Below are 8180 nucleotides of genomic sequence, written 5' to 3'. Positions count from 1 at the left end.
ATATTGTTGGCTGCATTCCAAGCTCTTGAAACTTAGGCAGGAGAAGCATGTAAACACTAAAATCTGGGACATTTCTTTTTTCTGTTGACCAGTAAAGACTACCAAATGCTTTTAGTGCTTAGGCAAGTAAGAAAATGACTATAAAATAAAAATTTATGGACCTATAACCATTGATTACCAAATAAGAAAGCAGAAAAAAAAACACAAACCCTGAATAATCAATGAGAATCAAAGCCAAAACGGAGGAATTCAATGGATGCGAAATGCTAATGAGGAGACATGAGATAAAAGCTATTTTTGTGATCCTGTGTTTCAGGGAAGGTCATTGCTTTTATAGATGAAGTTGAACCCTGAGAAAGGGCTCTCCTTTCTTTGTCCTGTGGGGATTCATTATTACAGTGCAAGGTCACTATCATCCATCTCAGCCGGGTTTTCTAGGGGACTTCCCAGAGTTCTGCATTTCTTCGGTAGGAAGTAAGATAACTAACTTTGATCTTTTTTAAAAAATATATTTTTATTGATTTCAGAGAGGAAGGGAGAGGGAGAGAGAGATAGAAACATCACTGATGAGAGAGAATCACTGATCAGCTGCCTCCTGCAGGCCCCCTACTGGGGGCCGAACCTGCAACCTGGGCATGTGCCCTTGACTGGAATCAACCAGGGACCCTTCAGTATGTAGGCTGACGCTCTGTCCACTGAGCCAAACTGGCTAGGGCTGATCTTTTACTTGCTCAGTCTTTAAAGGAGCAAAGAACATTTCACCTGTGACATTTTCCATTTAGCCATCATCACCTCAGGGTAGTGAATTCCATAGTGTTTCCCAAAACTCTGTGTGCATAGACTACTGATAGGGATGGTATGTACCTACTTAGAACTCCCTTTTGAGAAATTGGTGTTGTACAGATAAGTTGCACCATGCCAATAAAGATTCTTTATTTTTTTAAATTTTAACACCCAAAGTACAGAATCAAAAGTTTTAGTAACGTTATGAAATTATTTTTAAATTATTTTTTTAATCTGTACTAAGATTAACAGTTGCCTAACTGGAAGACTCTGAGAGGTAAATGAATTCCTGTAAGGTCTCAAGGACCTGAGCTTGCAGATTTAGTATGTAGCCAGAAATTAATAAGGATGAGGATGAGCATGATAAAGGTGATGAGTACTTGAGCACTTGTTGAGTATTTGCTAGGTTTCAAGTCATTGATTTAACAACTTCTTAGAGACATTATGTGTTAATGTCCGTTGTGAAGCTCCAATAGCAGAATGTAGTGTGCACCCTTGTTTGAAATTATTTCACCACCATATCCCCCTTTTTATGAGCATCTAGTAAGACTCATGCTTAGAAGAGGACAATTCAAGAAAGGGTGCCTTGCCCTAACCGGTTTGGCTCAGTGGATAGAGCGTCGGCCTGTGGACTAAAGGGTCCTGGGTTCAATTCTGGTCAAGGGCATGTACCAGGAGTCGGCTGATCGATGTTTCTAACTCTCTATCCCTCTCCCTTCCTCTCTGTAAAAAATCAATATATATATTTTTAAAAAATGATGCCTTAAGCTCATTTGCTTTTATAATGACACAGGAGGCCCGGTGCATGAAACTCATGCACTCAGGGAGGCGGGGAGGGTCCCTCAGCCCAGCCTGCACCCTCTCGTAGTCCAGGAGCCCTCAGAGGATGTCTGGCTGATGGCTTAGGCCCACTCCCCATGGCAGTTGGACATCCTTAGCACTGCCATGGAGGCAGGAGAGGCTCCCACCACCACTGCTAGGCTCTTAGCCATGAGCCGGCTTCTGGCTGAGTGGCGCTCCCCCTGTGGGAGCGTACTGACCACCAGGGGGCAGCTCGTGCATTAAGCGTCTGCCCCCTGGTGGTCAGTGTGCATCATAACAACCGGTCAATCTGTCGTTCGGTCGATTTGCATATTAGCCTTTTATTATATAGGATCAGCTTTAAATTGACTAATTACTAATTTACTAGTATAGAATTAGCTCTTTCTGGGAACTGGAGAAGATACAATATAAGCCTCTTCTATCCTCTTAACCAACCTTTAAAAATACTCTTAACAACCTGTGTTTGCAAAACAACCCCACCCAACTGCCGTGGCTTAAAATAGCAACAACCATTTATTTAGCTCTTGAGTCTGCAGGTGAATGACTTAGACTGGGCTCATCCTGGTGGTTTTCCTGTGTTTTGCTGGCCTCACTCACAGGGCTGTAGGAGGATGGGCGCTCTCACATGCCTTGAGCCCCAGTTTGGGCAACGGAGCTCTCCTTCAGGTGGTCTCTCCCTCCAGGAGCTACCGCAGGCTGTCCACGTGGGGGTTGCAGAGTCCCAGGTGACAGTACGGAAGCACGCAAGGGCTCCTGAGGTTTGGCAGTAAAATGAGCACTCTGTCACATCTTACACTTCACAAGTGCAACCCGGCTGACCACGTACAAGTTGTAGGCTGGTCTTCAATGTTGTTGAGAGTAAATTTTTGTTATGCGTGAATAGGTGGACAAAAAGGAGCCACATACAAAACCTGACCAGCTCAGGGAAAGCTTGTGTGGTGCCTTACAGACTCAGAGACCACAAGTAACCTTGTAGGATGGTCTGAGAGGAAAACATTTTCACTACAAGCAGTGTAAGGCAGGAGGTCATGTCCTAGGCCAGCCATGGGCAAACTACGGCCCGCGGACTGGATCCGGCCCGTTTGAAATGAATAAAACTAAAAAAAAAAGACTGTACCCTTTTATGTAATGATGTTTACTTTGAATTTATATTAGTTCACACAAACACTCCATCCATGCTTTTGTTCCGGCCCTCCGGTCCAGTTTAAGAACCCATTGTGGCCCTCGAGTCAGAAAGTTTGCCCACCCCTGTCCTAGGCTAAAATCTTCCCTGACAAAAGTCAATCTTTACCTTAATTGAGCCTATTGTCTTTTTGTATCTAGGATAACACCCCCCACCCCCAGCCCAAAGCCCAGGCACCTCACCAGAGCAGAGACCACAAATCCCCCCACTGTTATTGTTACCTTGTTAGTTGTCGACCACTAACTATCCTGTACCCGCCTGTGTAAAAGAAGCCCTCGTCTATCCCATCCCAGGCATTTCCTGCCTTAGCTTCTCCCGCCTCCCTAATCTATCCCCAATGGAGTTCCTGTAAGCGATGGATTGTAATGCAGAAAATAAGATGAAAGCTGCCATTCTGCAGAGCATTTCTTCGGTCCGTGGAGATTTTGCTTCCCGGCAATTGTCATCAATTTGGCTCAAACAAACTCACAAAAACTCTACATGTTTGAACGCTTCTTACATTGACAAATATTTATAGTAAAATGTATCAATTATTTATTTATGGATTCTGGGTTTAGTCTTAGTTAGACTTGTTCATTTGATGATTTCCCTTTAAAAATTTATCTTAATAATTAGAGATACCTAGTCATGTATAAGAGAAAAACAAAAACAAATGTGAAAACCATCTAAATATATACAGTGGGGGAATGCTTTAAAACAAAATAAACTAACTATATAATTAAATATTATGTAGCTATTAATAACATGTTTCATAAGATTATTTACTACAATAAAACAACATTTTTATATCAGTGAACTTGACCTTGAATCTATCCATATACCCTTACTCACAAACCGACTATATAACACTGTCATAATCCCAATTTTGCAAAAGAAATTTAAATATATATACGGAGTGGCCCCCCCAAAATGTATATACACTTTAACAGCTGGTTCTACTCCATTTTGAAAATGCCATGCATTTTAATAAACACTGACTTTATAATTACTCAAAGAGTGTGTATACATTTTGGGAGACATCCTGTATGCAAACATAAAAGGAAATGCAATGGCATGTAACAGTGGTTTGCAGCACGATGGTAGCTCTAAGATTCATTCTAATTTATTTCCTATATTTTCTTAATTCTCTGACTATGAAAAACAGCACATATTTTTGGTAGTCAGTCAAAACCATCACAACTTGAATAACCTAAATAAAAATAATTACAATTCTTTGTTTCCACGTCAGCTCTGGACGGTCTTCTATCTCCCTACAGAGGATCTGCTTACACACGCTTCGGTGTACTGATGTACTGATTGCACTAAGTGGATTTTGAATTCCCCTCAGAGGGTAGAACAGGCATCTTGTGAAAGCAAAGCTGCCAGTATCTACAGCTAATTTTTAATTAAGTACAGTCATTCCTAGCCAGGACCAGCTGTTATCATGTTTCTTCAATTCTGTGCCTTGATAAATAGCTCAAGGAATGATATATAAAAAACAGAACCACGCAAACCTCTTCTCACATTTAAAATAAGCTTTACAAATAGAATGCCTTTGAACGCCCACTTTCTTGAATAGCTGTGACTGGATGCTTGTTGAGAATAATAACATACACACATACACCCCCACACACATCTCACACATTCTTTATCACACTTTTTAAATATCAGATTAAAACGCTTTTTGAAGATTAGGGGAAATGCTTGAAGAAAGCAAATTATTATCTCATTCTACAGGTGAAGAGCCATCTCTTAGTGTTGCTCAATCTTACACTTTTAGGTCTTTGATCTAATGCATGACCAATTTACTGGCTGGGACTCTTGCTGCTACTATTTGCTTCTAAACAGAAGTTTCCAATGTCTTTCCTGGTTTTTCAAGGTTTCCTGGTTATGCGGTTATGCTGAAGGCTCTGGGGTGGCCCAGCAGAGGGGAACTTCACCAGGATGCTCTGATGTCTGCTATGTGCCTCTCACAGCCGGGGAAGCTGAGCGGAGCTGAGAGCTCTCTGTCCTCCACCGCAGTGCATGTTCCTATCCTTTCCGATGAACTGTGGAGGATTAAACTCAGTGACCGTAAAATGTTATTTTGAAGTTTCTATGAAACATGGATAGTAGGGGCTGCAGTGATGGTAATATGATCCAAATTGTGCTTGGAAAATATTACTCTGGCTCTGAAGCAAGGGCAGATTTTCATGGGAGGTCCTTGATCTGAGATGACCAGTTCCGAGGCTGTGTGAGGTTCAGGGTGAGATGGGCGGTGGCTGGAATTGAGAGGAGGTAAGGATATAATAAGTCCCTGAGGGTCACTGGTAATTAAAAAATGAGGTCTTCCAGATAAAAGTGGAGAAATGAACATAAGCAGTGGCATTCTGGGAGAGAGAATGGCATGCTGAGGCAGCCAGCGTAGTGTTGACTATTCGATGAAGTCATTCATGTCATCCTTGGGGGAGATCGATTATTAGGAAAGAAACTCAACTACGTATGAAATGGGACAAAATCAATGAGACAATGGAGCCAGATGGGCGTTCAGCTTAATTCTGACAAAGCTCTGCTAACAGGCAGAGTTGTGTGTTTTCCTGATAGTTTTTAATGATACGCCGAGACCTGGGAAGTTGCCAGAATCAATGAGAGAGAGCACAGTTTACTCCCCAAGAAGCTCAGTGAAAATGAGTTTCACATCACGCACACCGCCGGGCGATTTTACTCCAGCTTAGCTTCCAAGGACAGCGTCCTAACCTGGAATTATCACTGAAAATGTGGGTCCTGGGAGGAAGGCCGTTTTCCTTAAATAGCAGAATTCCTCATTCCACCTGCTGTTTTGGCTACATTATTGAATTTTGGTGATAACAGGAAGATTTTTACTGAATTAGGTTGTTGAAGGATAGACTGTGTTTTTGTGAGAGAAGATGATTATATCATGAACTTTAAAGCACTAAATAACATTGTAATAAATGTAATGGAAAAATGTCTATAATCACTTTTCTCTAAGACCTGAACTGCTTTCATTTATTTATGTTCTAGTTCATAATGTTGCACTGATGTAACATTATATAATAAATATATTTCCACACTCTGTATAATAAAAGCCTAGGTGGCATCATGCACGACGCAGCCACAAGATGGCCACCACAAGATGGCTGGTGGGGAAGGGCAGTTGGGGGCAAACAAGCCAGCAGGGTAGGGCAGTTGTGGGCGATTGGGCCAGCAGGGGAGGGCAGTTAGAGGTGACCAGGCCAGCAGGGGAGGGCAGTTGGGGGTGATCAGGCTGGCAGGGGAGGGCAGTTGGGGGTGATTGGGCTGGCAGGGAAGGGCAGTTGGGGGTGATCAGGCTGGCAGGGGAGCAGTTAGGTGTAAATCAGGCTGGCAGGGGAGAGGTTGGGGGTGATCAGGCTGGCAGGCAGAAGTGGTTAGGGGCAATCAGACAAGCAGGAAGGTGAGTGGTTAGGAGCCAGCAGTCCTGGATTGTGAGAGGGATGTCTGACTGCTGGTTTAGGCCTGATCCCTGTGGGCCTAAACCAGCATTCAGACATCCCCTGAGGGGTTGAAGATTGGAGAGGATGCAGGCTGGGCTGAGGGACACTCCTCCCTCCCCTGTGCACAAATTTCGTGCACAGGGCCTCTAGTTGTTATATGATGTTGATGAATTATTTTAACAGCATTGTAGTCTATAAAGTTGGTGGTCTGCAATGAATTTAACTATTTTCTTATTGGCCATACAGGTTTTTACTTTTTAAATTTAATGTTAATATAATAACTTACAATGAACATCTTGATGCACATGGGTGCTATCTTTTCTTGTAATTTTTTTAAATGATGCATGCCAGCAACTGAAAAATGTTGACAAAATATAAAAACATTACCAAAAATTTTTAGATGTATTATCTACTCTCTAACATAATGATTTTAATTTAAACCATACTAGAAATGCATGAATACATGACAGGGTCACAGGTTTGGGTGTGATTATTTTGAAGTTTTAAAAATTTAATAGCTAGAAATACACCATTTTAATTTTTATACCTAGTATATTGATAAGGCAAACTTACCTTTTTCAAAAACTTGCCTACACACTATCTCACCCCTTGTGGGATGAACATATTTATATCATTTTTCAATTTATCTACTGATAATGTTATTAATTTGTATGCAATCAGCTAGTGCCCTGGTTGGCAAACCGCGGCTCGCGAGCCACATGCAGCTCTTTGGCCCCTTGAGTGTGGCTCTTCCACAAAATACCATGTGCGGGCGCGCACGTACAGTGCGATTGAAACTTCATGGCCCCCTGAGTGTGGCTCTTCCACAAAATACCAATTTCTGCGCATGGGCCATGAAGTTTCAATCGCACTGTACGTGCGTGCCCGCACATGGTATTTTGTGGAAGAGCCACACTCAAGGGGCCAAAGAGCTGCATGTGGCTCGCGAGCCGCGGTTTGCCAACCACTCTGCTAGTAGGATAGGTACGGAGAAGAATAAAAGACATAATACATCTTTTCTTTTCTTTAATATATTTCCCTCTAAAACTTCTTTCATAACCCTCTCAATTTAGGGTGAACTGGCAGAAATATTTTCATTTCCATTTCTTTATAGAGAAAATAATAAAGTGATCATTTGGAAACTAGTACTGAATTTTTGTTTGAGTGTCACAGAGATTGGCATATCTATATATCTTTAAGAACATCAAATTGCTAATTTTTCTAAAGACTATACACCTTATTTTACAGCTAAATTTTAGGGACATCCCATCAATAATTAGCAAGTTAACGGTGGTATGTTGTCATTGTAATTGTACGTGAATTTAAGAGCCCCTGTAAAATTTAAAGATTCTAATCACATTAAATAATCATTTGCTGACAAATGCAAGATCACAGATTATATTTACATTTTTGAGTTTTTTGCCCCCAAATTAGAATCCTGCTTTGGGTATGTTCTACTGAAGATCACAGACTTTGGGATTCTATACATGTCCTGAGGGTGTTAAAAGACGATTTTGGCTGTAGGTGCAGGAGTTTGCAAGAACCAAGAAAACAGTACAACGTATTTGACCTCTGAACTTATATGATTGAAGCATATGTTTACAATGTTTTTTCCCCCTTTTGTTTTTTATTTTTAAAAATCTTTATTGTTGAGAGTATTACAGATTTCCCCTTCCCCCTCCCCTATTGTCCTCCTCCACCTGGCTCCTGCCCCACCCCGGCCTAAGGTCCACAGGCAGTGTGCATGTGCATGTAAGGTGGATCTCTTCCTGTCCCCCTCCCCCCTTCCCTCTGGGATTCCTCAGTCCATTGTTCCAGGCTTCCATGCCTCTGGTTCTATATTACTCATCAGTTTATTTTGTTCTTTAGATTCCTTGTTCATTTATTTTGATTTTAGATTCAGTTGTTGCTAGATATGTATCTATTGCCATTTTATTGTT

Source organism: Myotis myotis, unplaced genomic scaffold, assembly GCF_014108235.1.
Source record: "Myotis myotis isolate mMyoMyo1 unplaced genomic scaffold, mMyoMyo1.p scaffold_m19_p_9, whole genome shotgun sequence".
Lineage (NCBI taxonomy): Eukaryota > Metazoa > Chordata > Mammalia > Chiroptera > Vespertilionidae > Myotis > Myotis myotis.
The sequence above is the reverse complement of the archived record's forward strand: the minus strand, read 5'-3'. Positions refer to the sequence as shown.